The sequence below is a fragment of the Ictidomys tridecemlineatus genome, unplaced genomic scaffold (assembly GCF_052094955.1).
Source record: "Ictidomys tridecemlineatus isolate mIctTri1 unplaced genomic scaffold, mIctTri1.hap1 Scaffold_214, whole genome shotgun sequence".
NCBI classification, from domain to species: domain Eukaryota; kingdom Metazoa; phylum Chordata; class Mammalia; order Rodentia; family Sciuridae; genus Ictidomys; species Ictidomys tridecemlineatus.
The window spans coordinates 240378-253124 of NW_027521844.1; the positions used below are offsets into that span (position 1 = coordinate 240378).

A 12747-nucleotide genomic window follows, 5' to 3' on the forward strand; every position below is an offset into this window, starting at 1 on the left:
CCAAGGGAGAAAGAAAGAAAAAAATAATTATACCTTCTGTTCATAATTTGACAATTTCTGCATTAGTTCTTCATTTTCTTTCATGAAATTGTTCACCTTTTTGGAAATTTGCTGTTCATTGACTAAAAGGGGGAAATACACAAGATTATTACAATCACTAAATGAAATTCAATTACTCAATCTACTAAAAGCAAAGACATGTTATATGGTACTATGAGGAAATACTTCTTAGCATAACTATTATGCTTTTAAAAAGCAATCTATGCTTATTAGCAATAAGAGTATAAAAATTATTAGAATTTAAGAAAAATATAAGAACAATGATATTTTGCTGGGTGCAGTGGTGCACACCTGTAATCCCAGTGGCTCAGGAGGCTGAGCTAGAAGGATTCCAAGTTCAAAGCCAGCCTCAGCAAGAGCGAGATACTAAGCAACTAAGTGAGACTTGGTCTCTAAATATAGGGGGTTGGCGATGTGGCTCAGTAGAGTGCCCCAGAGTTCAATCCCAGGAACCCCTCTCATCCAAAATGATATTTCAATTTAAGCTTATTTCACAGATGGGAAATACAGTAAAGTGTTGTAGCTTGATATTCCCCCCTTCTCAAAACACTTTCTTTTCCAAAAATGGAATCATTTAATTCTTTGCAAAGAAAAACAGAAATGAAAACATACTGATTCACATTACCATTCTTCAAATTATCTACTCAATTACTTAATGCATGATTAAATCATTAGCATAGAAATACTCTTCAAATGTAATACATCTGCATTACATCAATATTCAAAGTTAATCTTCCCCAAATTAAAACTTATCATTATCTCCCTATCCACAATTTGTTCCTCCTCTTTATCTCCTATCTCAGAGTTGGAACCATCATCATCTACTCTATTATCCATGCTAGCAACCTAGGAATAGTAAAATTTTCAGGAGGTAAAAAAGATAATAGACATTAAAAGTCACTGAATCTACTTCTAACATACATAAAACACACATCAAACACCAATACAAAGGGTTATTACAAGTTTAAGAAACCTAAAAATTTACCTTGATATACTCTATCTTTTACCTAGAAGAGAGAAAAAAGATTAAATTTGATGTCAAACATCTGCTCAATAGAAACAGCATTCCTAAAACAACAGTCAGAATCATAACCAAGTGAGAATTTAATAACATTCTGGTTCAGGATAATAATTTATAGGATTAAAAATAAGTAAAGGTTAACAAGCCTTTTAAATTTAATTGGTAGTGATATTTCATAAATAGCCTCTGACATAAAAACACTAAGATATGTACCTTATTTCACAGCAAAGATGTGTGTATGTGTGTGTGTGTGTGTGTGTGTGTGTGTGTGTGTGTGTATACTCAAAATCATTTACTTGACAATTCTAAATAACCAGGATAAAGCCTAGAAACAATGACTATTCAAAAGAAATCTGAGGAAACAATATTAAATGCATAATCTTTGTACTAAGATATGCCACTTTCACTCACCAGAAAACATCTTAGAACTCCAATTTAAATTTGGCTATTGGCTGAATTTAGAAACTAAGAGGCTACATCATCTTATTTCTGCAAACCACTAAATATATAGCAAGAAATCTGAAAGGAAAGACTGCTTGAAGAAAATGCACAAGCAATAAGAAAAATGACAATTAACATATTCTGGAAAGGACAAAAACAATCGTTTCCAAAAAACAGCAATAAACTACCTGATAATAAAACCTAAGCAGAAATTTTTTTAAAACATCACTAAATTTCTTTGTAACTTAGCATATTACTTGTCCTTTCAAATGTTATAAATGGTGATGGGATATTCAGATGTGTCCACGGATCATCCAGGGGATCTTCGTAACAGGAAATTGCATTCAGAAAACTCCAACACAGAAAAAATGAACATTTCTTTAATGTCATAGCCTTGCTAACCTTTTACTCAAAATGACAACAGAGGAAAATGGGAAGTAGCATAAAAGCAGTCATCTAAGGTAGGGAGACTAAAGTTTTAAAGTCAAATGCTGAAACTGAGGAGCAACAAGCTAGGAACCACATCCCACATAACCTAGTGAAAAGAGAAACAGGTACCAGGGTTCTTGAAATGAAAGAAACAAGAGAGAGAAATATAAAATGTTTTCATGTTTTTCCCTTCTCTTTATCCTTCTATTTCCTTTTTACTTTTAGCTGAGAAAAAGTTCAATGAGATTAGAAAATTCCTCACAGGAATCCAGGCAAACAATTCTTCTATTTAAGAAGAGAATACTTTTTAAGAGATTTTACACTCAATTGTACAAGGAGAGGAAACTTATCTTAACAATGATATGTCTGAAATAATTAAGAAATCAGAAAAAGAACACTCAGATTTGAAAAGATTTGTATCCAATGTTTTTGGCCTCTTTAACTGTTAGGCTTTTCATATGCAAAGTCCATTTACCTAAAATAATTTTCTTCCAATTATGTTAAATAACTATGAAACAGAATGACCTACAGTACAAACATAAGTATGTATAAGCGCATATATATATATATGTGTGTGTGTATATATATATATATATATATATATATATACACACACACACACACACACACACACTTATACATATATGTACACACATACACAGAGATAGACTAATTCTGCTCAGGAAAAAAAAAACCTTAATGAACAAAACATTTAATGGATTTTTGGACAACACATAATCTATACTTCCAAATAAAAAGGTATTTTCTGTACATATGATCAAATCATAAAATCTGGGAAAAATTTATATAAAAGACTGGAAAAATTATATCATCTCCTTTTTCTCATTTTACTGTATTTCTTTGCAGCATTTCCCCCTGTTTGTATGTTTATATTAACATACAGTTCATCAACATTTAAATCTTAGTTTCTGCTTTTTTTCCCACTTCACATTTAATTGTGAGCATTTTCTGTAGCTCAAAGCTTTGAAATAAATAAATCTGCCTACTATTCCACTAATCGAACATACAATAACCCCTAAATGAATTATGTTGTGCTAAGTCTTCAATCTAATACACTGTTCCATTGAAAAACATTACCAAAATCTTCAAAGCATAGTTATTTCTTTAAGATAGATTACTAGACATATATGCTACATAAAAGGATATTTATCTAACCTATCCCATCTTTTATCCCACTTTTAAGACTTCTGATACATATGAAACTACTGGTCAGGATGGCTGTAAGAATTACCAGTTCTATCAACTGCACCCACACTAAATTATTTTATAATGTTAGTTTGACTTAAACCACTATTTTGTGTTTTAGCAATTGAAAAAGAAAAAAAGGGGGGGCAGTGACTATATAAAATAATCTTTGTGCTTATGTGCTAAGGTATAAGTAAGTTAATTTACTCACAAGAGCAGTTCTCCTCCAAGAGAAAATGACAAAGGATACAATCCCAAAGAAAACAGTGAATACTACAGGCTTCCATGGTAGTCCATAAAAATCAGGCCCAGGTTGAGTATCATCAGGCAATGTAGTAAACAGCTTAAACAGACAAATTAGAAGAAATGGGAAACCTTAAATTCATAACAAAACAGTCACAAAGAATCATGGCAATTCTAAACCAACTTCCTCATCAGAAATCCACCTCCTCAATATTTTCCAATAGCTTCTTCAAGAGAGAGGATACTGGCAGTCTCATATTTTTTGTTTGCTTCCAGTGTTTTCAAGTATAATGAATCTAAATACTTTTTAAAAATATTTATTTATGTATCTTTAGTTTTAGGGTGGACACATTGTTTTGTTTTTATATGGTGCTGAGGATCGAACCCAGTGCCTCATGTATGCTAGGCAAGCGCTCTACTGAACCACAACCCCAGCCCGAATCTAAATATTTTAAATTGAGCATACATTTCCAGTTTGTAACAGGCCCTATATCATCACATTGTCTAACACCTGGCTAGAATCCCTCTGGATCATTCTTTTCTCTTAGATAACCTGGTTTTTATAATTTAAAATATTCATTTAAGACAAAACTTAAATATATGAAAGAACTAATTAATTTTATGGCAACAAATAAAAACAATGACGATATATGTATAAGATTTTAAATCTTACTTCCATTCCACTCTTATATACAGATACGTGACATGTAATTTCAGACAACTCTTGAAAACTGGCTTAGATAAACTTCTCTGAATTTAACATCCTTCTATAAAATTCAGAGCCTAATTTTAAATGGTTGCTCAAAGGCAGTGCAGTAAACACCTGCCTACTCTTCCCTGTTTTCACCGCCCTCTACACGTAATAGGAGATAACTGTCACTTGGGCCCAATTCCCCAGCAGTCTCCTTAGGGAAAAGACCTGTAGTAACATTAGCTGTTTGGATTGTTGGCTGCATTTCAGAACATACCATGAGGTTGTCACCTCTATTCCGTCAAAAAAAAAGTGCAAGTGGGGAAAGCTCAAGTACACTCTCACCGGTCTCGCTTAACCATACAGTCACGTCCTGCCTGCCTTGGGCCTGACACACTCCATTTCTCCGTCGCCACGACAGTCAGTGCACCCACTCTGCCAGAACTCAGCCACCCGACAGGGGTCCCAGGAGCTCTGGGTCCCCCAGGGAAACAGTGACAGAAGGCACAGTGGCAGGTACTGAGTCCATGGTGTAGGGACAGCTGAGTGGAAGCGACGCTTCCCTGCAGAACAGCACAGGACCCTCTCTTTCACCGTTTCCTACTTCAGTAGGACCCAGCGCAGGGGGCAGGTACTGGGAGTGAACTTTGCCTTCCTCCACCACAGGCGCTTTCCGCCCAAGGCACGTGAAACCCGTCATCAGAGAAAGCCCCTGGGTGGACTGCAGTGAGCAGACAGAGGATGCTGAGGGGCGTGGCGGGGAGCGGGAAGAACCAACTGTGGAGCCCGGCGGGGGACAGCGCCAGTAGAGCCAAGCGGAAGAGTCCAAATGAAAGGACTCCAGAAGGAAAGAGGCTCACCTGTCCCCGGAACTAGGAGAGGACCGGCGATTTAGAAGGCCCTGGAGGAAGCCAGGGAACTAGCAGAAGGGGATTATAGGCAGAGACTAGGAAAAAGGAGAAAGTCAGGCCTCCCAGCCCCTCCCAGAGCAAAACCCTTTTGTCAACGTGTTGAGACACCAGGTACCTACCTGGCCCAAAAGTGCAGACAGAAGAGGAGAAGCTTCTCCTGCTCCCTTCTAAAAGACTACTGCTGGGCTTTCCTTCCCTGCTCACTCTAGTCCTGTTACTTTCTCCAATTGTGGATGACACTCTTTTTAAAAAAGCCTAACCCTAAGGAATCATGTCATTATCACCCCACGCCGGTGGCTTCATTTCTGGATGCCACATTTTAGGGTTGCATGACTTGTGGAAAAGAACAGAATCATGAATAGCCCGAAAAGCACGTGCTAAAAATTGAAGAAACTGGGGACATTTAACTTGGGGAGGAAATGAACATCTGTGGATCTTTAAAAATCTGTCGTCAAGTTGAATATAGTCAATTCAAAAGAACAAGAATAAGCAGGAAAGCACTGAAAAAGAAGAGCAATGAAGGGTACAGGGAGGGCAGACTATATAATTAATTCATGTACCCTCGTCCAAGCCCAGGAATACATAGAGATTGTGGGACAGAATAGAGAATCCAGAAACAGAACCAACTGGACATTTGGGGTACAATAAAAGTTAGTTTGGGGAAAGTAGACTTTCTAATAAGTAGCGTTACCACATGGAATATTATAAAATTGGATTTTTCTCTACTTATTCAAAAGATAAACTACAAATGGATAAGAAACATGAATGTAAAAATAGAAAATAAACAAGTACTAGAAAATATTAAGTGAAATTTTCTATGTATTATGAGTGGGCAAAACCTGCCTCATTGAAAAAATCTTTCCTGGCTGTATCTAAACCTGCTACACACACACACACACACACACACACACACACACACACACACACACACGCAGTTTGACAATGACAAACTGAGAAAAAATATTTGCAACATATTATTGTCCAAAGAATCATGTTCCTGAAATATAAAGAACATTATAAATAAAATGGCCAGCAAACCTATACAAAAATGGGCTGAAGAAATAAACAGATCTCAGGAAAAGAAATGCAAATAGCTATAACATATGGAAACATGCTCTGCTTAGCTCATAATGAACAAAATACAAATTAAACCACACCAAGACACCATTTCTCACTTGCATTGGCAAGATCCAAACGTTTGACAACATACTCAGTAGGTGAGAGAATGTGGGGGAATACAAATTCTCAGACACTGCTAATAAGTATACAAAATGATACAACCCTTATGAATGAGATTTGGCAACATCTCCCAAAACTGCTTATATATTTACCTATTAACTCAACAATCCCACTTTTTTTTTAACTTTTTCAGTGCTGGGGAAGGGTATCTTGGGCAAGTGCTCTACTGCTGAGCTATAGTCCATCAGCCCTAATTTCTAAAGATACTGGGAATACAACAACAAATGTTTAAAACTTGTATGTACAAAACTATGTTATTCAAGCATTAATTATAACAATACAAGATGGTCACAAAAGGCTGAAACAACCGTCATCAATGAAAGTTGTTGAATAAACCAAAGAAGAAAATAATTTTAAATACTGCTAAGAGCTGGTTTCCGGAATACATTTTTTAAAAATGAAGTAGAGAAAAATATTTATAGAATACTATTTGTATCTTAGAAAATGAAAAAAGATGAATATATTATTTCTTATAGCTTTGAGGTAAAACTGACATGCAATAAATTACATGTATTTAAAGTGTGCAATTTGATGAATTTTAACATGAAATTATAAAATCACCATTATAATCAAGATAATATACACATCCTTTACTTCCAAAAATATTCTCATTCTCTAGGTAATTTTGCCCTTTGTCACCCCTCTTTCTTGCCCCCCACGTTCCCATTCCTCCAGCAAAATGTCTTATCTTAATAGATTGCTTTGTATTCCTCAAGTTTTATGTGTATGGGATAATATATTGCATTTTCTATGGCTTCTCTTATTCAGCATAATTTGAGATTCATCTACATCAGTTTATCTATCATCTATTTTTATTGCTGAGTAGCATTTCATTACATGTACATACCACAATTTGTCTATCATCTATTGATAGACATTTGGATTTTTTTCCAGTTTGGGGCTTTTACAAATAAAATAGCCAAGAACACTGATATAAAATTCCTCCTATTGCTATATAACTTATCTTTTCTTTGGAAAAGAATGGTTGGATATGACTGGTGTATGTTTACCTTTTTAAGAAGGTGATTCTAGCACTTTATATCCCCACCAGATGTGTACCCATCCAGTTCCTCCATCTCTTCTCCAACCACTCAGCACAATTGTCTTTAATATTAGATATTTAATAAGTGTGTAGTGGTAACTCTTATGCTTCAAAATTGCATTTCCCTGATAATTATGTCAAGCATTTTTAATGTATTTACTATCTGTTTATCTTCTTTGATGAAGTGTTATTTTACAGGACTATATTTTTTTCTAATGCGTTCTAAGAGTTCTTCATATATCCTTGATGCAAGTCTTGATAAATGCTTTACAGTAATTTCCTCCCAGCTTGTGTTTTGTCTATTTCATTGACTTCAAAGTGTATTTTGAATTACAGAGGTTTTAGTTTGATGAATCCCACATTGTCAAATCCTTTTTAATGCTTTTGTTGTCAAATTTAAGAAATCTTTGCCAAACCTAAGTTCAACAAAAATTTTTCTCTTATTTTTTTTCCTAGAGGTTTTGTAGTTTTGAGTTTAATATTTAAGTCTGTGAGTTAATTCAGGTGTCTAATGCAAGGCATGGATCAATATTTTGCATATAAATATGCAGTAATTTCAGTACCATTTGCTGAAAAAACTTTCCATTCTCTACTTGTCTTTCCATCTTTGTCAATGACTGTTGCCATATATATTGTGTATCTATCTCTGAATTCTTGGCTCTGTTTCAATATGTTTTGTCTGCAATCCTGATTACTGTAGCTTTAGAATATTTTTTTTCCTCTTTGTATGGTACTAGGGATTGAACACAGGACCTTGCATATGCTAGGCAAGTCCTCTACCACTGAGCTACATCCCCAGCCCTAGATTAAGTCTTGAAGCCACGTTGCAATCAGCTTGTCATTTTCTACAAAACTCTGCAGGGATTTTGATTGGAATAATGTTGACTCTGGTGATTAAACTGGGATGAATGGACACCTTAGTCTTCTGACTCATAAATTAGGTATATCTCTCCATTTAGGTTCTCTTTAAATTCTATCAGCAATATTTTATAGTTTTTAATATATACATTTTAGTTTTTGCCACGTTTATGTTTAAATACTTCATATTTTTATTCTATTGTACATGGAAATCTTTAAAATTTCAATTTCTAATTATTCATTGTTAATATATAGAAAATATAATTGCTTTTAGATGTAAATTTTATCTGTCAACCTTACAATAGCTTTTTTCTAGATCATACCAGATTGTATCTATATATATTCATGTTATCTGAAAAGAAAGAGAATTTTATTTCTTCCTTTCCAATCTGAGTGCATTTTATTTCTTTTTCTTGCCTTAGTATACTAGCTATTTCCTTACTGCACCCCAGTACAATGCTGAATAGATGTAATGAGAGTAGACATCTCTGTTTGGTTTCTGATCTTGGGGAAAAGTATTCAATCATCAACCATTAAGTATGAGGTTAGCTGCATTTTTTCAGAGGATGTTTTAAGCTCCCTTCTATTCCTAGTTTGTTGTTTGTTTTTCTACATCAATAATCAATGCTGAGGGGCTGGGGTTGATACTCAGTGGTAGAGCACTTGCCTAGCATGGGTTCAAATCTCAGCACCGCATAGAAATAAGTGAATAAAATAAAAGTTAATCAACATCTAAAAAATTTTTTTAAATAATAATCAGGGCTGATTTTTTTTTTTACATGTCGATGCGATTTATTGTCACCTACTTGTACATGCACACAAAATACCAATATAATTTGGCCAATATTACTCCCCAACATTTCCCCCCTCTGCTATATTTTTTAAATGCTTGTTTTGTATCTCTCGAGCTAAACACAAAGATTGTGCTTTTAGGTACATCAATGTGGTAAATTTCATTGATTTTCAAATGTTAAATAAATTTTGGATTCTTGATATAAATCCCCATCATCCGTCTAGTTTTTGTCTATGATGTATTTTCCTTTTACATATTGTTGTATTTGACTTAAATTTTTGTTTAGAATTTCTGTACAGATTCATTGGAGATCCCATGAGAGGTATGTGGTTTTCTTTTCTTATTATATCTTTGTCTTGGTTTGGTGTAGTGATAACACTGGATTCATAGGAGAACTATTTCCTTGCTTTAATATTCTACAAGGGTTTAGTATTATTACTACTATTAGGAATTAGTATCATTTCTTCCTTACAGGTTTAATTGGATCACCAATAAAGCTATCTTGGTCTTATATTTTTTTCTTTGAAGAAAGGTTTTTACCTATACCTTCAATTTCTTTAATAGTCAACAAGGTTTATTAAATTGTCTGTTTTTCTTGAGTGAACTTTTGCAATTTGTGGCTTAAATAAAATTTCTTCATTTCATCTAAATTGTCAAGTTAATTAACATAAACTGTTCATAATATCCCCATTATCAGTCTAGTATCTGTGAAATCTGTAGTGATATCCCTTCTCTGATTGCGAATATTGGTAACCCGTGTCTCCTCTTTTATTTCCCTCACTAGATGTTGATCAATTTTATTCATCTTAAAGAACTAGCTTTGGGTTTCATTGATTTTCTTTTATTTTCCTTTTTTTAAAATTTTACTGACTTATGGTCTTTATTATATCTTTTTTTCTTGCTTACTTGGAGATTAACTTATTTTTCCTTTTCTAGTTTCTCATAGTAGGAACTAAGTCAATGACTGGAGACTTATTTTTTAATAAAGCTATCTTGGGCCTGGTAGTGCTATAAGTTTTCCAATAACACTTTAGTGACATTGCACAAATGGATATGTTGTTTTCAGTTTTATTCAACTCAAAATATGAATTTCTTCTCTGATTTATTTGACTAAAAAATTATTTAGCAGTGGGGGCTAAGGTTGTAGCTCAGTGGTAAAGTGCTTGCCTCAACACCACATAAAAATAAATGTACTGTGTTGTTCATTTATACCAAATATATATATATATATATGACAGATAGATACAGATATACATATAGATATAGATAGATAGCAGATAGCAGCCTGGCACTTAAGTTTTCAAATATTTGAGAATTTTCCAGATTTTTCCATTATTGATTTCTCATTATTGTGTTCAGAGAATAAGCTTTGCCTGACTTTGAATACTTTTATATTTACTGATAATTTTTTTAAGATCCAGAATATAGTTTATCTTGGTAAATGTTCCATGTGTACTAAGCTCCTTGGGGGTTTTCTATAAATGTCAATTAATTTCAAATGGATGGATTGATTATGTCATTCACACTTTCTACAACCTTACTTTTATTTTTCGTTTTCTGCCAATTGCTGAGGAGAGGATATTGAAATCTCTAAATGTAATCTATAGGATTCATCATTTTCCTCATAATTCTATCAATTTTGATACTTCATGTATTTTGAAGGTCTAATATTAAAAGTACAAGCATTTAGGTTTATTATATAATCTTGACTGATTCGTTTATCATTAGGAAATAACTTTCTTTAGTCCTGATGATATATTTTGCCCCACAACCTCTTTTGGTTTAATGTAGCTACTCCAGATTTCCTTTGACTAGTGTTTAACATGAGATACCTTTTTCAATCATTTTAATTTTGACTTCTTTGTGTCTTTCTATTTACAGTGTTATTCCCTTAGACATCTATTTGGGTCTTGCTTCTTTAGGCAATATGACAATCTCTGTTTTTAACTGATGTATTTAGATACTTTCCACTTAATAGGATTACTGCCGTGCATAGGTGTAAGCTTAATATAATCTTCTATTTGTTCCTTCTGTTCTTTGTTCTTTTTCTTTTCTTTCTGTCTTCTTTTGCAGAAATACCACTATCGGTATTTTTAGTGATTCCTCTATTGGCTTATTAAGCTATAACTCTGTTTTCTAATCTTAGTGCTTCAGGGTTTAGAATATACATCTCTAATTTGTCACAATCTACCTTCAGATGATACTATATTACTTCACATATTCAATAAGAACATTACAATAGTTACTACCCTTCTGAGATTTATACTGTTGTCATGTATTTTACTTTACATGTTTTCTAAGTCCCATACTACACTGATATTTGTCTTTAAACAGTCAATGACTTTTTAAAATGTTCAAATAAGAAAAATTATTTTAAATATTTATGCACACAGTCACCATTTTCAGTGTTCTTTACTCCTTTATTCCATTATTTCCATCTGCTGTCTTGGTGCAAGTGTAGGTGAATTCTTTCAGCTTGTATGTCAGTACAAGTCTTCATTTTAGAAAGATATTTCACTGGGCATGATATTATCGGCCAACATTATTACTCTTCAAATATATTAAAGGTATCACTCCACTATATTCTCTTATGCCTAATTTCTGACAAGAAATCTGATGTCATCCTTAGTTCTTCTCTACATAAATGTCTTCTCTAACTACTAAGATTGCTCTTTATCACTGGTTTTGAGCAATTTATTTATGATATAATATACCTTGATATAGCTTTATTCATGCTTTTTGTACTGTAGTCCCATTTAATATCTTGGATCTGCAGATGTACAGTTTTCACAAATTTTTGGCCATCATTTCTTAAAATATTTTTCTGAATACCTCTCATAGCTCAACTTGAAACTGTCCCACAGCTCACTGATGCTCTGGTTCACTTTTCTTTAACAGAAGAAATTTTCCCTGTTTCATTTGGGGTACTTCTCCTGCTATGTCCTCAAGTTCACTAACAATTTCATCACAATGCTTATTCTGGCATTAATCCCATCCACTGTGTTTATCATATATTTTCAACTCTAGAAGTCTGATTTTCTTAAAATATATCTTCTATATCTCTTTTTACCTTTTTAACACACGAAATATAGTAGTAATGACTTTTTTAAAAATGCCATTACCTCATTCTAACATCTCCGATAGTTCTCAGTTGGCTTTGATTGGATGATTCTTCTCCTCATCATTGTGGATTGTATTTTTCTTGCTTCTTTGCATGCCTGGTAAGCTTTGATTCGATGCCATACATTACGAATTACTATTCTTAATATTTCGTATACAATTAAATTACTGGAAACAATTTGATTCTCTTGGGTCTGAATATTTGTTAGGTATGACATAAATTGTAATAGTCAGTCCGAGGTAACACCCTTCTGATTATTCTACCCAACTTCCTTAGATAGTTTTTTCCAGGTGCTATTCTGTTCCCTGTGTTAAGACCTGTTCCTTCTAATCACTTAAGATGGTTTCTCTGACTTGCTAAGCAGTTTCATCACACTTATGTGCAGATCAATACCCTGCTGAACACTCAGAGAGCCTTTCACAGATTTCCAGAATTGTCTCTCAATGTAGCAACCTTCTTTTGGTACTCCACCCTGTGAATTCTAGTCACTTTGGTTTTCCTGGAATCTCAGCACCATCTCTCAATACATGGTATCCTCTGGTTCTGCCTGACTTCCCCTTCTTTGTCATGGCTTGGGAATCTCTTAACATAGTAAAAGCTGGGGCAACTAAAGAGCTCATAGCATTTGTTCTTTATGTTTCCAGAATCATTCTTTGTTGCTTGATCTTCAATGTTACTGGATCTTAAAATTT

At 33.8% G+C, this 12747-nt stretch overlaps 1 pseudogene; it reads right to left on the reverse strand.

Moving 5' to 3' along the window:
• The window catches only part of LOC144373026 (transport and Golgi organization protein 1 homolog), a 150037-nt pseudogene that overhangs the window by 15614 nt on the left and 121676 nt on the right, over positions 1 to 12747 (reverse strand).